Below are 20,464 nucleotides of genomic sequence, written 5' to 3'. Positions count from 1 at the left end.
GTCTCCATGATACTTGAATTGCTTCTTTCTGGCTTCTTGCAATATTTTCTCCTTGACTTGGGAACTCTAGAATTTGTCTATAATGTTCCTGGGAGTTTTCAGTTTAGGATCTCTTTCAGGAGGTGATCTGTGGATTCTTTCCATTTCCATATTGTCCTCTGTTTCTAAAATATCAGGAGAGTTTTCCTAGATAATTTCTTTTTTTTTTTTCAGCCAGAGACAAGGTTTATTAGAACATCTGTCCTATTGGGCAGACTCTTAAGGAATATGAACATTATTAGTAAGCTATTGGCTAGATTATAAGAATCTGAGCAGTGGCTAGATTTTTAGGAATCTGAGTCTTTGGCTAGAGTATAAGAATCTAAGCACCTTAATGGAGACAAGATGGATCTTATATACAGAAAGAATGTGAGAGGGATCTAGGAGTGACCCAATAGTCTGAGGGGACTGTGAGGTAATAGAATGCCAGAGACCTGTACCACTTGGCCAAGAGAGAATGGAGCCTAGCTAGGATTAAGGGTGAAAAGTGACCTGTGGCCATAAGGAGGTAAGACAATGGAGGACTAGCTAGGTTAAGGGTAACAGAACTGGGAGGTTGGGTATAGGCAATAACAAAAGGCCAATTGATAAGATTATAGCCTCAGGCAAAAGCCAGAGATTTGACCTTTTGGGAAAGTCCAGGGTTTTTTCCTTTTTGGGGTCTGGATCCCATCCTCATCATTCCCCCCTCAAACAAATGGGACTCAAATAACTTTGGAGTAAGAGCTATGATAATTTCTTCAAAAATGATGTCTAGGCTCTTTTTTGATCATGGCCTTCAAGTGGTTCAATAATATTTAAAATTATCTCTCCTGCATCTATTGTCCAGGTCAGTTATTTTTCCAATGAGATATTTCACAATGTCTTCTATTTTTTCATTCTTTTGATATAAAAAAAAAAAGTTTCTTGGTTTCTCATGAAGTCATTAGCTACTATTTGATTTATTCCAATTTTTAAGAAATTATTTTCCTCAGTGAGCTTTTCTACATCCTTTTCCATGTAGCCAATTTTATTTTTTAAGGAATTCTTTTCTTCAGTGCATTTTTGTAACTCTTTTTCCATTTGACCAATTCTGCTTTTTAAGGTATTCTTCTCCTCACTTGATTTTTGTACCTCTTTTATCATTTGATCTAGTCTGCTTTTCAAAGTGTTATTTTCTTCAGTATTTTTTTTGTCCCTTTAACCAAGCTTTTGACTAGTTTTTAATAACTTTCTTGCATCATTCTCATTTCTTTTCCCAATTTTTCCTCTACTGCTCTTATTTGGTTTTCAAAATATTTTTTGAGCCCTTTCATGGCCTGAGATGAATTCGCTTTTTTTTCTTGAAGGCATTGGATACAAGAGCTTTGACATTTTTTATCTTCTTCTGAGTATATGTCTTGATCTTCCTTGTCACCATAGTAATTTTCTATGGCCAAAATTTTTCTGTTGTTTGCTCATCTTTCCAGTCTATTTCTTGACTCTTTCTTAAAGTAGGGCTCTGCTTCCAGGGTAGAGTATGCAATGTCCCAAGCTTTTGGGGGTTTTATGCAGCTCTTTTCAGAGATAATTTTAGGTACCTATAAGTTTTCATTTCTTCCAAGGTGGTATGATCCAAGCAGAGGTGTTTACTACTTTCCTGGCCTGTGCTCTGGTCCATGAAGTGACCACAAGGACCCTTTTCTGCCTTGGTACAGTGAAAAGGGTGCCCACTCCACTGTGGCCACAAGCTCTGGTATGCTAGGGCTCCTCTGTACCCTGGGACTGCCACCCAAGACTGTGACCCAGATCTGAGTACGGGCAAAGCCACAGAATCCTGCCTCAGTGCTAGCAAAAAGACCCTTGTAATCCCCTTCTGCCCAATTTGACCCCTTTACTGTCTGTGAGCTGAGAGCTCTGGAAGCAGTTGTTGCCACTGCTGATTCAGTAACTACCAAAGCCTGTTCCTGGCTTGCTGGGGCCTGGTCTGTGCTAGTACAGATTGCACTGGACTGCGCTCCACTCTCATATCAGTGTGACAGACCTTCACCAAAATTATTTCACCCTCCTATTGTGGGTTCTGCCACTCCAGGAATTGTTTTATGGAATTATTTAAAGGTGTTCAGAGGGGTTTTGGGTAGACTCACTCAGGTGAGTCACTTTTCTCTGGCATCTTGGCACTACCTCTACATTTTTCTTTATGAAATCAAATAGCTTACTTTTGAGTTATTGATCTTAACTTCTCTGAACTTCTTTTCCATATTTGTAAAATGAGGAATGATTAAGGTCCTTTTCAGTTCTTAGATTCCATTGAAATTTGAAAAACTTATTTTGAAAAATATACACGATTATGGTGGCAATTTAGCCTTTTGGAAAAATAGCCCTTCAATGTATAGATCTATTCAGAAAAGTTTTTTAGTTTAATCTCAACACACTGTCCAGTTTTCTATCTTACTCTTTTCTGTTGGTCTAGTGGTTAAGTGGAGGTTCCTTACTAAGGAATGAAATGATGTCATTTTAATTTTGATTTCAACACACATGTGCTTTTTATTTTTAAATAAGAACCATGTTATCTAATTGTTTCTTAAAGGAAGAAGACAATGCATAGGTATTGATCTGAAACAGCATATGTGAAAAACATCTGAAAAAATTAAGGTTTCTGGACAGATGTTATAAGAGTCTTGCGGTAAAAGCTATCAACATTAAAATCCCAATTCTAATTTACTTTACATCAGGCATTTAAATTTATTATCTTCAGGCCATATGTTCCAAGTGAAGCTTGCTTCTATGTTCATGAATCAGTTGACAATGAACAGTTAAGTTCCACCAGTTCTGAAAGGTGAAGTTGGGTAAGCTTAGTTAATAGGACAATAGCTGTAACTCCTAATCCAACTGAAGAAAAAAAAAGGCATACCATATGCTATAAACTGGTAAAAATGGCTTTTAAAAAGTTGCATTTTCTCCACATTTCCATTAAAGCTCTAATTTCAGAGGTTTATAACTTGGTTGTAAACATCATTATAAACTAAAACTTAACATGTAAGATCTAAGGGGATTTTACTTTACTGGATCTGTTTGAAAAAGAGAGAGGGGGAAAAAAAAAGAGAAATAATTAGATGGTTTCAGATGCTTTGGATGCATTTATACCTTAGCAGCACATTTGGATTCTAATTGTTTTTAAATTAAATTCTTTATGCCACATGGACTATTGGTTATGGCTCATTTCAATACCATAATGAACTATACTGACATAACAGTCATGATCTCAAAGAGCTTTTCACAATATCTGTTGCAAAGAATAGTTATCTCTGCAAATGAAGAAACTGGGGCACTGGCAAGGTGCATAGCTTTTCCAAAGTGCTCACAAGATGTTTGGAACACTCTCTAGATCCTTGGTCTCCTTCTCTAGCAAACTGAATAAAGGGTATTTTTAGATGCTGGTTTTATATTTGAATGACACTGGAATGAGTATTTACAGACAGAGGACCTAGAAACTGAGACTCTCTCTGTGTAATCATTCAAATAAACTATAGGTTGAAGGATGAGTAATTAGGTTATAGGTGGCTGCTCTGCCCACCTTAATATAAATTTCCAAATTATGAGTCCAATTTTCCTCCTTCACAGAGTTGCCTCATTGAAACAGATTTTTTTTTCTTTGATTCAAGTGCTAAGATAGCTAATAATAGTTAATAAAAGAATTATGAAGATATGCATTGTATTACCCAATTGAGAATTACTTTGAGGGGAAGCATTTTGGTTTACTGTTCATCAGGGACAAAGGTAGAGGTGGTTTACAGTTCCTTGCTACCAAATAAGAGTGAGTCTGTGAATACTTTGATACATGCAGAGTAAAGGGTACACATTCTCTGTACAGAGGCATTCAAAACCCATCACATCCTGGTCCCAACCTAGCATTCCAACTTTACACGTTACTCCAATCTCATTGACTCTATGGTATACACAAATGGCTTACTTGGGTTTCCTCATACAAAGCATTCTCTCTCTTATCACCATGGCTTTGCTCTGTCTCCTATTGCTGTGACTTTGACCATGCCAGGGCTTTATTCCCTTTCTCTGACTCTTACAGTCACAGATTTCTTTTGAACATCAGTTCAAGCATTATCTTCTGTTTGATGCTTCAATTGCTTAAAGTCACCTTGTTTTTTTAAAAATAACATTTTGTGCATACTTGTGTGTTGCTCTCTCAGAGGCCATTTCTCTAACTCTCAATCACATCAGTGGTGTGGGTCCTCATAGAGAAACTGACTGTTCTTTTCCTCAGGGTCCTAGATAATCCAAGGGACTAGATTTCTTTAATTGTTCTCAGGAAACCAAAGGGATACTTATGCTTCTCTTTGAATACCAGCTATTAATCTCACTTATTTTTAATAAAGATGTTTAATAAGATGGTATAATAAAAAAAAGTTAGTAGCAAATAGTCCCACCATCCAAAACATACTTTCCCTAAAAGATATGCATGATCCATGAGGAGAATGGACATAAAATGAAAGTACAATAGCAATGAGGTTTACATTTAGGAAATGTATGTAGCAGAGTGGATAACTCTCAGTCACTAAAAGTCCTTTCTTGAATCCAGGCTCATATTCTTCCCTAATGCAAAGAACCATGCTATTTGAATCTGTTTTCTCCTTCTGGAGGCTATCTTTCTATGTTTAACTTTGTTCACATTTCTCTGTATTTGTCCTGGGTATATCTTTTTTTTTTCCTTGAAGAATGTGTTTCTTTTGATAGCATGGTAATTGTGATTGAAGAGGAGATTCCCATTTGGAGGCTTGACCAAAACTAGAATCCTCCTAATTGGAAATCTTGTACAAGTACACTGTTTCACTACCTGACGGACCTCACCACTAAACCAACTTCAGTAATAGATCTTTTGGAGTTACTCTCCTAACTTATAATTCCACTGAAGTGTTGGGTGTGGTTTTTCTAGTAATATAGCTCTTGAACCCCCAGTGGAATATACTATGCTCCTGTGATTACTAATTTATATCAATTAGTCAGTCGGGCTTAATTAGCTTTTGCAAAAGGAAAGTTTACTAAGGTGAAACAAAATATCCCCCCCAAAAATGTTTGACACATTCTTTCCCTAGTACATATAGCATCCAGAGGAAAATGGGTTCAAGCTAAGAGAGTACATGGAGCATAACAGTAACTAACAGGTCTAGAAAGATTTAAATTTTTTTTATTTCTATATTTGTTTTTAATTCCCAAGTTGTTCTTAGGTGTGCTGTAGCTTTCTGTTGGTCTCTTTTGAGAGCTTTGAATGTGTATTTCTTCATTACATCTCATCTCTTTTTGACTTTGATAACATTTGAGTAACTGCTGCTTTCTCAAATATAATGCTAAGATGCCTGTGAAGAAGCCCAAACCTTCCCTTCCTCTATAATTCAAGAAGTCCTCCTCTAACCCAGAATTAGAAGATTATGGAGAGTAAGACTGATGTTAGCTCATCCCTTCCCCTATCTTCTCCCACTTTCCTCCCCACTCAAACATCCTTTTCTAAGGGTCTTGACAAACAATTTTTCTCTCCTAGCTTCATACTCTGTCAAATCCCAGATTTCAAACTAGCTCCTTTGTTTTGTCTCATTGACCAAATATCTCAAACAATTAAAATGGACTTGCTGTCACACTTCCAGAATGCTAGTAAAGAAAGCCCTTCCTTTGATGTAGATCTGCAACTCTACTTTGAAACTTACATACTTTAAGAGTTGTACCAGGGCACTAAGAGGTTATATGAATTGCTTAGTCACACAGCCAATATTCTTCAAAAATAGCACTTTAACCCAAGTCCTCCTGGTTCTAAAGCCAGTTCTCTTTCTACTATTTCACAACTTCTTCTGTATGTAAATATGAAAATATGCTACTATGGAGACAAAATTATGGAGTTTTGAATAATGAATAACATTTGTTCAACTAAGAATTTTTGAATTTCACCAGAATGAAACATGATAAAATAGTGAATTTAGTAAAACAGCATCCATTTATAAGAACCTATTGCTAATCCTATACCCTCTGACCCTACTATAATAAATATTAGATGAAATATCATGGCCATTTACTCAGCCTTTGTGTGTAATTACATAATCTAGTATGTATATCCAGCAAAACATATGCAGAGGAAAGAACACAAGTTAGTCATCCCTTAGGATTAATATTCATACCATGTGCACTCTTGCTAGTGCAGTTCTCCTGAACCATAAAATTCCTTGGACTCTGCATTCTTCCCTTTGTTAACTTCCAATGCCTTTGGACTGTACTGAATTTTCTGCATGCCTGGCTCAGATTTGTTGAGGTGAGTTGAATTGAGCTGATTCTTTGTTCATGCTTTAACACAGCCCATGACTTTGCTGTTGTAGGCTTCATGAAAGAGTCTTACCATGCTCCCATGCTTGGAATGATATTCTTAGGCTTTTTTTCCCCAAAAAACAAAAACAAGAAAGATCTCATAATAACATTGATTTGCTTGTAATATAATCCTGTGATATGGACCCAAAAAAGTAATTGATGTTAAGACTCTAACTCATTCATTTATTTCACTAATACAAATGAGTTGATCTTTCATGTTCCCATTTACAATTCTGAAGTAAATAACATATTGAGTGGACAGATGACAACTTTCAGCCATGTCCAGGGAAACTATTCCTATTTAGACATAGGAATAAATTATAAAATATGTTCTATAAGATAATATGAGATAGGTCATGTGGACAATCATTTTTGGATCTAGCCTAAAGAAGAGGTGGAATTGGGGACAGGAACAAACATTTGTTTAGTCCCTATTTGCCAGAGGCAGCTATGTGGCGCAATGGGTGGACTGCCAGGCTTGGAGTCAAGAAGTCTCATCTTTCTGAATTTAAATCTGGCTCCAGAAACTTAAGTAGCCATGTGACCCTGGGTAATTAACCCGCTTCACTTCAGTTTCTTCATTTTCAAAATGAACTGAAGAAGGAAATGGGAAACCACTCCAATATCTTTGCCAAGAAAACCCCAAATGAGGTCACAAAGAGTCGAACATGACTGAAAATGACTGAATAAAAACAACAAAAATTTCCTAGGGATTATACTAAACATTTTACAAATATTATCTTGTTTGAAAATGCTGAATGGTTTTCTGGACACTAAATGCAATTCCCTGGCTTTGCAGGAAGTCTACCACCTCTGGCAACTTTGAGAGATAATGTAGAAGACGCAAAGAATAAAGTCAGGTAGACTCCAGAGGCTCAGGATCTGACATGCTGAAGTGTTAGAATGGCTTATTTTTAAAATTTCTACTTTCCCAAGGACCTTCACAGCTTTTCCCCCCTCTAGCTATAGATAATCTCTACCCTAATTATGTAATTTCGTTATGAGCTCCTTTGTTTCAGCATAATTTGAGGAACCGTGACGTAGAATTTAGAACATGTGTGCAGAGACTGTTCTTTTCTCTCTTCCTCCTCTTCCAAGGCATCTGCCTGATTCAGGTCAGGTTATTACAACTCAACAAATGGAAAAAGATAATGGAGGGTAGAGCGTGTTCAGGATTTGGGTAGAGGGAAGGTCATAAGATGCTAGTATAATAGATTTAGAGTTGAAAGGCATCTCAGAAGTCATCTCGTCTAATTCCTTCCATTTATAGAAGAGAAAGCAGGAGGCCAGAGAGAAAAAGACACTCATTTAAGATTACTTAGATGATAATTAGGAGAGAGGGACTTCAAACCCCAATCTTCTGACTCTGAATCTATGTTCTTTCTACTTCACTGTGTTGCCCTCATTATATATATTCTTTTAATGTGCCCCTCCCCCATTTTTCCACTCTCTTCGCAATCTGTAGACACTTCCTAAGCCAGCAGTCATTCTTGCCTCAGAATTTACTTCTTGTCCATGAACGGCTTAGGCAGGGATGGGAAACCTGTGGCCTTAAGACCACATGTGACCCCGTGGGTCTTCAAGTGCAGCCCTTTGGCTGAATCCAAACTTCACAGAATAAACTGTAGGACTTGAGGGTTTAGAGGGCCACGTGTGTCCTCAAGGCCACAGGTTCCCCACTCCTAGACTAGAATCTCCCTACCCAGAATACCTAGCACTGGGCCTTTCTCAGTAATGCCTGGATGTGTGTCTCTGGACTAGGTAATAGGTGATAAAGCTGTCCCATTTACATCAATCCTTATTACAATTCCCTAGTTTGAGCCAGGCAGTGATCTGCTCTGGGCCTGGGAACTCCTCTAGCCCTGGTAGACAAATTACTGAAGTAAAAGACATGAAAGGAGCTAGTAGTCTCCACCATAACTTCAGGGAGTTTCCCCTTGAGTGAAATCAAAGACTCTGTCTTGGTTGACCTAAGTTAGCTTGATCCCAATGGGAGAACTCCTTCACCTTGTATTGTCTGGTTTACATTTTCTTGTGTATACTTTCTTAGTTTTTTTTTGGGGGGGGCGCTAGGCAATGGAGTTAGGTGGCTTGCCCAAGGTCACACAGCTAGTAAGTGTCAACTGTCTGAGGCCAGATTTGAACTCAGGTCCTCCTGACTCCAGGGCCAGTAGTCTATCCACTGTGCCACCTACCTACCCCTTTAATTTCTCTTTTGCCATGATTTGGATAAATGGGTTTTCTTTGATAAGTGCTGTTTACTATATGCATTCATTGTAGAACTGGTATTTGGTGGGAAAGAGGTAAAGCCTTGGATCTAAAGTTTGGGGCCCTCCTTTCCTCCAATAATGACACAAGTTCAATTATGATCCTATCTCTTACATTAATAATATTCATGAGATCAGACAGACATAATTTTAGCCTTTCATCCTCTGTCTCTGGGGAAGACACAGTGGTCTCAGGCACCAACTTCTTGCTCTTCCTCCTGGCAGGAAATAAGTCTCCTTCAGAGAAGGGTGGAGGGAGAATATACTGGAGATATCTGTTCTTTTTTCCCTCAAGCCACACAGCAACAGCCACATGCTATTTGCAGGGTGGGATGGGGAAAGCCCTCTTAACTGGTATGCTAGAAGGTTATACGCTAAAATTTATCAATGTCTTTTCTCTTAATCCACCCACCAACAAAATTAAAAAGAAAACAAACAAAAAACCTTAATTTTTCTGTGAAGTGCTAGTGCAAGCAGCCTTAATCCCAGAACATCAATCTTAATCTCAGATCAGCCACAATTATAGCCCATGTACCAACAGATTCCTGACATTTAAAATACCTTGATTTCAAATCATTTGAGATTTTCAATGATATGCCACCTCTCTGACACTCTCTTATTCCCACCCAGTAAGATAACCTAAAACTTCAAAAGTTAACGAAGGTATAGGTATTAATTTTCATATCATGCTAGCATATACAAGCAAGAAACAGCATATACTTTTCTCTTTTCTGATTAAGTGTTTGGCAATAGAAAATAATCTCAGCCTCCTCCATAATAGTTAGTGTCTCTCCCATTGACCCAAGAATATTTTATATTTCAATTCTCTCAAAGATCACGACTCAAGTAGGAAAGACAGGTTTGAAGTTCTTAATATCGTCATCCCCGTCTGAACACTACTCCTGCCAATAAGTGCAGTCTATCTACCTTTATTTTTATGGTGATTTCCATTTCACTGTGCTCTAATACTGATTTACCTCGAGCACTATTTCTCACTAACCCTAAAGCTGATGTCTCTTCATTCCCTTAGGTTTATTTTCCCCTCTCTGCAGTCATAATTTGGGAGTCATCACCTTTACTGCCCCAGGATTCTAACTGATCTGCTTACCTAAATGACAATAGAACTGTGAGCACCTGGTCTCCTGGGAAAGTAGAATACTTGAAGAAAAAATTGGGCTTTACTCCTTTTCCATAGATTTGCTTCTTGGCACAACTTTGGGGTCATGAACAGAATAGAGAATGGCTATCACTTGGCTAGAGAATAGAAGTGTCTTTGTTATCAGTTGGAAAGCTTGAGAAAATATTGGCTTATTCCAATGACCTAATTTATTAAATAGTAGTTTGTGATTGATTTCCCCAAGGTCATAAACTTTCCCTTATTTGGGATTTTTAAAATGCTAAAAGGTGCCCCCAAATACTCAAGAACTTATTTATACTGAAAAGGCTCAATGCATAGTTATGTTGCTAAAGAACCAAATACAATACTGTAAATTTCTTCATTTATTTAGACTGCTGCTCAACAATGGAAAAAAAATGGAAAAAAATGGAAAAAATGGAAAAAAATTGTTATGGGGGTGGTAGTGGGGAGGAAAGTCCATGCATTGAACTTTCAAGCCATGACAGAAAAAGTTAAAAAAAAAAAAACTGGATTCCATGGGTTGCTTACAGGGGAAAAAAAATCAACCCTTCCCTTACTATCCAAAATTTATGGGATTTCCTTCTTTCCTTCCTATTTTACTTTTCCTTATTTTCTGTCTTAAAGTATTGCTGAAACATTGATTTGAAGAAATAGAAGATGCATAAGAGGCCATTAAACCCAACCTACCCATTTTGGAGATGAGGGAACTGATATCTAGAGAGAGGTTAAATGATTTCCCCAAGATCTTGCAGTTAGAAATTGTCTGAAGTAAGATTTGAACTAAGATCTTCCAAATTCCAATTTCAGCATTATCTCTACTGAGTAATCTAACTAGTTTAAATCTGGGAACCATAAAAAACTAAATTGGGGTAGTAAAATGAACATTTCTCATTAAGACAAGCACATTCCTAATGATTTTATTAGGGACAACTAAGCAGAATTGCTTATGAATCATAGCATTTCCATTAGGTGTTCTAGGACTAACTCTGGCTACTTCTGCATAGCACCAAATGAAATGAAAATTTGGGAAGTATCTGGCAATCTGATAAAGGGAAACATCAAACAAGAATCCTGAAGATGAACCAGACAAGTCAGGAAGCCATCAAGATAGTTCATCCTGTTCTCTTCAATGTATCCTACTTTAAGGACAAACACTGAAAGCTCTAGATTATCATCTGTGTTTCCTTTCGTTTGTAATGAAGATTCAATAAAGAATCAATTGTAAAGAAAAGAAATGCAATGTTTGGGTAAAACAGAATGTACCATTTCTGCAGAAATTGTCTTTTTTTTGTGTGTTATTTTTTTTTTGTTTCATACATCTGTTCTTTTGTACAATAAAAACCAGTTATCATAGCAACTGGCAAATCACACAGTCTTTGTACTATCTTCGGAGTACAAAACTCCTTGTTTAAGAAACATCTTGTTCTCCATTTCTTTGAATGTCTATAATACTGTGGTTTAAAGAGAAAATATTTTTACAATCATTGCATTGCACAAGTATTCAATCTTTACTGTTTAAGTATTTTTCCCAAGAAATAATTCTGTGTCAATTGAGCAATTCATTTCCACAATAACATTGAGGAAAAGTGTAAGTAACAACTATTTTAAAGTTGAGACCACTTAAGGAAAGACAACAACAATGCTTGGGATATAATGCCTGGTAACTGATGTCCCCAAACCTTTAAGAAAACAATAATTAGTGGTCATTTGACTTATGCTTGTTATTTCTCTCTTCCAGTGATGTGCTGTTGGATGTTTAACAACAAGCTCTCAAAAATGCCCACACAGTACATTTTTATGTTTACGCTTCATTATTAAAATTTTCTGTATCATTTTCTTGAACCTAGATAATAAAATAATAATAACCCTGGGTTTGTAGCATTTGGTAATTTCCAAAGTAAAAATGTTCACACAGAAAATCTAACAATTATTCTCAGGCACTTGTACACACTGGCTCCAGAACAACCCTGTACTTTTCCCTATATTGATCCTCCTGTATTTATTGACATTAAATCTATCCCCAGTATGAATTTCATCACCAGGAATCCATTGATAGTAGTTTCTTCACCCATACTTAAGTAAATCCTCCAACCCTTGACTTTGTAAAGACACTTTCTAGCATAAGATATTAATTCATTTTCTCTTGATACATCAGCCCAGTTTAATATTTGACTTATCAGTGGAAATAACATTAAGAGAATCATGCCATTGAGTCTAAAGAAACTATTGTTGTTGCAATCAGCATTAATTTCTTTAGACTCAGTAATACCCTCAAAGACCAATTCATTTTCCATGATATTAAATGAGAGGAGAGGGAAAAGGCTGTACTTTAACTCCTTGGTTGTCTGGAGCTATACATGTACTGCAAATGTTGATGACAACTGCAGTGCAGAGTTAACACTTCCACCCACAAGGAGCCCTGGTTTAGGGTTCAATCATATTGGGTTCATTTTGGGGTGGGATGGAGCTTACCCCCAAATGAGGGTGATATTTTTTATTGTACATTGTAGCGCAGATGGAGAATATTTTTTAAACAATGCTTATGTTCAGGTTATATCTCAGGTATCCCTAAAAGGTGAGGACCCAAGGGTCTCTTCTAGAATGAACTGTTCAAGTCAAATGAGCATCTATTAGGAATAGAGCCAAGATGATGGAGTGCTAACATCTTTCTCTCATTCACCCAGTATACTACACCCACAAAATCATAGAAAATGTGCCAGACCAAATTCTGATAAGGAAAGCCAAGAAAAAGCCATAGTGAGTAATTTTACTAATCCAGACAGCTTAGGAAAAGAGACATAGAAGTCTGTACACATTTGGTAGGAGCCTGGCTAGGAGTGCAGCATGGAAACAGTGGCAGTGGGTTTATAGAGTATTCTAGTGCCCAGAGATGGAAAGAAAGCCAAGATGAAGGACCAGGGCAAAAAGAGATCCCAAGTTCCAGAAACTTAGTTGTGACACTCTCAGGCCAAGAGCAGAGTGGTGACTCAGTTTTAACCTTTAGCCCAATATATAAACTGCTGCTGCTGCTGCTGTTGTTTGTCCTTCATTTTTGAAGAGGACCAGTGACATCACAGGTCGATGTCTCGACTCATGTGTAAATTGCTTTTAGGTGAGGCAGAGTTGCACAAAGTCATCAGTTTCGGTCTCTCTTCCAGAGTCATCAAACTCAAGTGGCAAGACAAAAGTCAAGGTGACTGGTGATGGACCTGCAGGTGGTGGATGACCTTGGAGTCTTCAAGGTCTGACCAAGCTCTTAGCTCTCCACAGTACCTGCTTTAGCCCATTCACAGCTGTTGGAACAAACTGTTCTCATCCACCCATTCTGCCAGGAAGAATCTTCACATGTTTGGGATAGACATCCCCCTAACTCACCAATGGTTTTGAGGCCTGTTGATTTCCCTGAACCTGGTCTGCCAAGATAGCTTTCCTAAGGCATGGCAACTGAGCATGCTACCGCTTCTTGGAGCCAAAAGTGAAATTCGAGTGCCAGGTGGACACCAAAGGTGAATAAGCAGCCCTGAAAAGTGTTTGGCAAGCCCTCACACTAGAGGTGCCTGTCCTCTCTGCACACCCCATACACCCCATAAGCAGGAGACCAATGCCAAAGAGCATTTCAGTTGCTCTGAACTTGAAGAACCACACAGCAGGCTACTAGTGATTGAGTCCAGCAGCAGTTCAGGAAAACTCAACCACAAACAACCTAACAGACCTAAGAAACTTGCTTAGCTCTGACAAGGAGGAAAGTGAATAGAATTTTTTGCAGATCACACCACTTTGAAAACACTGAAAACTTACAGACTCGCAGACTGTGCTGTGAAGCAGAAGAAAGACATAAAAGGACAGATGCTCAAGTTAGATATCCCCCCACTTCAACCTTGACAAGTGAATAGAACACAACCTAAACATAATGTCCAAAGTCAAAAAGAAGGCTTGAAGAATGAGCAAACCCAGAAAGAACGCAATCACAAAGATCTACCACAGTGACAAGGTACCTCAAGAAACCCAATAATACCTATGAACAAAGCCCTGAAGAAAACAATCATATTAAATACATGCTCAACAAGGATTTTTTGAAGAAAAAGATGTTAAAAAAGCAAGAATGATTTCATAAAAATAGTAAGAGCAGTAGAAAAAGAAACGGGGTTAGGGAGTGGGAAAAGAAATGAGAGCTATGCAAGAAAGTTATGAAAAGAGAATTAAGACCTTGTCAAAAGAGGTCTAAGGGATAGGTAAGTGGCACAATGAATAGAGCACCAGCCCTGGAGTCAGGAGGACTTGAGTTCAAATCTAGCCTCGAACACTTGACACTTACTAGCTGTGTGACCCCGGGCAGCTTACTTAATCCTGATTGACTTGTAAGAAAAAAAAAAGGCAAAAATCTACTGAAGAAAATAACTCCTCAAAAATTAGAATTGGCCTAGTGGAAACTGATGACTTTTTGAGATGTCAAGACATAATTAAACAAAGTCAAAAGACTAAAAAAAATAGAAGAAAATATGAAGTATCTCATAGGGAAAACAAGTGACCTGGAAATTATATTAAGAACAGACAATTTGAGAATTATTAGTCTAGGGAACTTCTCGAGTCAGAGGTAAGATGGCAGAGTAGAGGAAGTAGCTGAGCTCTCCCAAGATTCCCCTCCAAACAATTTGAAAATAATGCCTCAAATTTGAATTCTGGTGTGTCACAGCCAACACACGGTGAAGGTGAGACATTTTTCTAGCCCAAGACAACTTAGCAGGTTATAAAAAAGGTCTATAACACTAGGATACAAACTGACCTAGAGCCCACATGCAGCAAAACAGCTGTGGGTCTTGGAGGTGATAATAGCACCAGCAGTAGCTTCAAGAGCTCTTAAGCAAGAGATGGTTAAGGGATCTGACTCATGGTGATAAAGAGCGCACTAGCACTGAGCTCTGGACAGGGCACTGTTTGGCAACCCCATTGCCCATACCTACTTTTAAGTAACAATGCCAGGGCAGAGGTGAGTGTTTGAAGTCACAAGGGATTAGGTTCTGAGAAGTAGTTTTACTTACTGTCTCATGGGATCAGGGGCCCTGAGGGGCAGTATTTCCTTTGTTCCCAAGAGATCAGAAGCTATAAGGATCAGTATCAATTTTAGCTACAAGGGATCAGGAGATCTTCTTGGGTTAGAGCTAGAGCACAGAGTAAAAGAACATGCTTCTCTGCACATCAAACTATCTTTTTTTTGGGGGGGTGAGGCAAGTGGGGTTAAGTGACTTGCCCAGGGTCACACAGCTAGTAACTGTCAAGTGTCTGCTCTGAGACTGGATTTGAACTCATGTCCTTCTCACTCCAGGGCCAGTGCTCTACGCACTGTGCCACCTAGATGCCCCCACATCAAACTACCTTGAAGCACTGAAAACTTCTAAATATCTAGAACTAGCTCTGAAAGCAGCAATATGAAAAAGCCTGTAGCTTGGGACAGTTCCCAAATGTGAAAAGAGAGTCTAACTTACCATAAAGTTAAAAGTCAAGAAATAGGCTTAAAATTAGCAAACAAACAAACAAAAAGAACCTGACCATAAAAATCAACTGTGGTGACAGGAACTCAGAAGACAACAATGTCAAATTAGCTACAAGCAAAGCCTCAAAGAAAAATGTTAATTGGAAACAGGCCTAACAAGAATTCTTAGAAGAGACAAACAATGATTTTTCAAAATCAAATAAGAGTGGTAAAGGAAGAACTGGCAAAGGAAATGAGAGTGATGCAAGAAAATTATGAAAAGACAAAGGAAAATTGATAAAAGTATACTTTTACAGGGAAAAAATATTGAAAATACTGAAAAATACTGAAATACTGAAAATACTAAAATAGTGAAAATACTGGAAAAAATAATGCCTTCAAAATAGAATTGACCAAATGGAAAACAGGTGGGGAAGAGGTACAAAAGCTAACTGAAGAACATAGTTCTTAAAAATTAGCATTGGGCAATTGGAAGACAATGACTACATGAGGCATCAAGAAAAGAAAATGAAACAAAGTCAAAAGAATAAAAAAAAGAAGAAAACATGGAATATCTCATCGGAAAAACAACTTACCTGGAAAATAAATCAAGGAGAGATAATTTAATGGACTTCCTGAAAGGCAGGATCAAATAAAGAGCCTAGATATCATATTTCAAGAAATTGTAAAGGAAGCTTTCCTGATACCCTAGAACAAAGGGTAAAGCAGCAACTCTGAAAGATTCCACCATTCCCCTGATAGAGATAACAAAATGAAAACTCCCAGGAACATTCTATCCAAATTCCAGAGCTCCTGGGTCAAAGAGAATATATATCAAGCAGCCAGAAAGAAATCATTTAAATATCATGTAGCCGCAGTCAGGATCACACAATTTTTAGCAGCTACCATGTTTTGTTTTGTTTTGTTTTGTTTTTTAAAAGACAAAGGAGCTAGGATTATAACCAAGAATAAATTACCTACCACAACTGAGTATAATCATTCAGGGTTGGGGGGGGGAATGTGTGGAAAGGATATTCAGTTAAATATTGGATTTTCAAGTATTCACCATGAAAAGATCAGAGATGAATAGAAAATCTGATTTTCAAATACAAGATTCAAGAGAAGAAAAAAATGTAAACATGAAAGAGAAATCATAATACCTTCAATAAAGTTAAACTGTTTACTAAACTATATGGAAAGATGATATATGTAACTCCTAAGAATTAAATCATTATTAGGACGGTTAGAAGAAGAAGCTGAAGAAAATGCCATTTCAGTCTGTACAAAGTATTACACACACTTTTTAATCTACTGTGATTTTTAAGCGTAATTGATTGAGAATTGTTTAATATTACACAGAAACTAAGTCTTTCACTTTTGATTACTTTGCAATATTTCTGTTACTATGTACAATGTACTGGTTCTGCTTACTTCACTTGGCATCAGTTCATATGTCTTCTGAGTAGTTGTAGAAATAATTGTAATAAACATTACATAGCATACATACTATGTGCCAGGCACTGTGATAAACATTTTACACTTTTTTTGTTATTCAGTTGTATCCTACTTTGTGACTTCATTTGGGGTTTTCTTGGCAAAGATACCAGAGTGGTTTTTCCTTTCCTTCTCTAGCTCATTTTACAGATGAAGAAACCAAGGTGAATAGGGTTAAGTGACTTACCCAAAGTCACATAGCTAGTAAGTGTGTGAAGTCAAATTTGAACTCAGGTATTCCTGACTCCAGACCTGGCATTCTATCCACTGTACCACCTAACTGCCCCAGGTTATAAAATAAACCACATAAATCATCAACATTTCTATATATTACCAAAAACAAACAAACAAAAAACAGAAACAGAAATGAGAGATAGAAAGAGAAATCCATTTAAAATATCTGCAGACAATATGAAATATTTGGGAGTCCACCTGCCAACATAAATTAAACATATGAATTCCCTGATCCTATATCTCATTCACAGATTAGTAGTGGAAATATGCCGCCTACTATCTTCCATCGTGTATCTCACCATCACCATTTTGAATACTGAAGGCTTTGATTCTTTAACCCAAAGGTACTAGTTTTATAAACTCCCAGCATCTTTGTGAGAATATATGTCAAAAAAAAACTATTGTAAAAGGAGGATATGGAAAAAATTCATTGGGAAATCATGTGACTTCCAAAGACAAACTTTTTAAAATGCCATTATTAGTGCTAAGTTATATAATTCATACTTCAAAATCTCACATTGTTAGGTTGAATAGTTATGTGGGGATTTCTAACCCTGGAAATCATGACAATTTTTTTTCTCCTTTATTCAAACATTTCCTAAATATTATTAATATGAAACTTAAATACATAACAGCATTGTTTGGTTGTAAAGATGAGTGATCATTAGTAATATTTACTTCATTATGGTTTCAGGTCCACATGATTTTTAAGTAATTTTTTTTAGTCTATACTTGGTCAGAACCATAGTGTCACTGTAGCAATATTCCCAGAAATATATGAAGAATAAGTGACTGTCAAATAAAGAAAAATGATTGGGAAAATGAGGAAATTGTAAAGGTTGTAAATCACTCTGCTGTTATATAGATAGAGAGGCCAATCATTAAAAACACATCCATCACTTGGCAGAGTTTTGTAAAAACGGGATTTCATGATATAAAACGCCTTAAGCATTTTACTGTCAATGTTCTCTGGAAATCATCTGTGAAAGTGGGCCTGAGGGCCAGAGCTGACACATTCCTTGAGATCTACACTGATCCATAATTACTTCTATTCCTCAATAATTAAACAAAAATATTAGTTTTGTTTTCCATCATAGCAGAACCTACCCATAGGTTGTACTCAGTTGGTATAGATATTAGTAATCTATGGTCACCTTCGTGCCATGATAAGGCATTGGATTATGACATCTATGTCAGTTTCAGAAATAGCTCCAATGACAGTGTCTATAGCCCAGCTAAATAAAGCTAGAGTTATATCAGAACACTAGCCACCTGAGAATGATTTGTAAGACTTTGGCAATCCATGAAACTAATAAAAAATAAATAAACAAAAAGAAACTTCATATTCAGTCCTGTGTCCAATTTTAATCAATGAATACCTATGCTTCAATATTTGCCAGATATTGTAGTAAACAAACACCACCAATAAAAGTCCATATAAGAGCTCACATACTAATGATGAGACAACATGAAAATAAATGGGTACATATAAGACACACAGATTATAGAGAAGTTAACTTTTGAAAGGAAGAGTGATGTGCCAAGGTGGACTGGAGAGGTCTCTTATAGAAGGTGGCAGTGGAGGTGCCTTTGAAGGAGGTCATTGTTGTTAAGAGATGCAGTAGAAGAGGGATGCCCAAGGTCACAACATTGAGTGGGCTCATGCTTGCTTTGTATGAGGAAGTAGGCCTGTTGTCCCACCAGGAAGATAGGGAAATGTTCTTGAAATTCCCAATAAAAATCTACCTCAAATCCCTGATTCATGGTGCAATCACTGCCAATTCCTTGGCTGATTCTTAGACATCAGTGCTTTCATCACAGAGATATCTACTTTCCTGAGACAGACTCTTTCCCTCTTCCAGTCCAGGTTATAACTTCTTTATATCCTTCCCTATTACTTTGTAATGTATTGCTGCTTATGAGTCTGACCTCTGATGGTGGTGTTAATGTACTACTAATTAAGCCTCTGGCAATGATTTTTGGAGATTTTCTTTCCCAACAGAATCTAGCTGAACCTTTTAGCTGGATATTAGACCAAGTATAGACCATCAGTACCTACCTTTAGCTCATAAGCCACTGATCAAAGCCAGTATTACATTCCCTGTCAGCTGTATCTCCATGGACAGGGTAGAATAGGCAGCTTTGCTGCCACTCTCTGTCTTCTCTGCAGAAATCAAAGGCCAATTCATTGAACTGTGTGCTTTACTAGTATAGAAGCTTTTTTGTTGTAGGTCCATGAATCACTGACCATAGCTGGCACTAGGGCCACCAGCTGGCACTAGGGCCACCAGCAGCCACACCTTTGCTGGCCAGATTTTGTGCCTTTGCCAAAGAGAGCAAGGGCTGAAATTCACCATGACTCAGTGACAGGGAATTCTCTTTGTTACCTTAGATCCAGGAGTCACTGGGTTAGAGCCAGGACTCCTGGGTCCAATGCCTGTAATCTAGTAAAAGAGAGTTCCTGCCCTTTTATGATCAAATCAAGGCTTGTACCATCGTCACAACAGGGAGTGAGAGAGAGATTCCTCCATACATGAGCAGTTTCTATTCAATGGCTTGGCCAAACTAGAATCATCAATTCCAGGACTATAATCTTAAATTTCTGAAATGGACCTTTCTCGACTGAGCTCAACAGTGGACTGACTGCTCTTTAAAACTTAGGTATAATAGGCATAAATGATCCTTTCAGCCAATAATATTGTTTTCTTTCTTAAGTCAACTGAAGAGTTTCTCATATTGTAAAAAGATGGCAGGATGTAAACCACTTAAAAAAATACATATTAAAGCTCATTGAGTCTGTTAACTGAGGTGGGGGATAATCTTAAAATTTACAACTGCAAATGAAATCAGAAGATGTAAAATAATTATCTAAATGGAAGCATGGCTCAAGGGTTTTCTTTGAAATATAATTTTAAAAAGTTTTTGAGTTACTTTCATCATGGCCCCCAAAGCTTAAAGAAACATTATTTCAAGGGATGCCTTCCATTGCTCATGATTAAAAAAAAAACAGACTTCCATGAAGATAACTGAAATTCAATTTCTTTAACTCCAAATCCACTTATTTGTCTCTCTACATACTATATTGCCTTTCTAACATACAGGAAATAACTAAGTATTGATGTAGCAGTCATGTCAGGTTCAGTTAACTGTAGGCAGTCAAATCATCAACTGGTTAGAACAATGTCAAAATCAATTCCAAATTACTAGAAAAAAAGCACAGGACACAAAATGAAATTATAGCATACCAACTCAATGTATTTATATAAGCTATAAAATCTGAAAAGTGCAAAATGGATAAAAATTCAAAACATGAATTTTGATTTCTTAGAGGTTTGTTTTAGTTTATTATTTTTTATTATCCAAGTAATAAATATTTTTTAAAAAATAATCCATCCCTTTCAATACCCTTCTCCTTCACTGAACACATAGGAACAAAAACAAAAACAAAAATAAAATTTTTCAATACTTATTTGCATGATCTGGAAAACCAATTCCCAC

This window comes from Phascolarctos cinereus, unplaced genomic scaffold (assembly GCF_003287225.1).
Source record: "Phascolarctos cinereus isolate Bilbo 61053 unplaced genomic scaffold, phaCin_HiC Scaffold_726;HRSCAF=1367, whole genome shotgun sequence".
Taxonomy (NCBI): Eukaryota; Metazoa; Chordata; class Mammalia; order Diprotodontia; family Phascolarctidae; genus Phascolarctos; species Phascolarctos cinereus.
Note: the sequence above shows the minus strand (reverse complement) of the source record.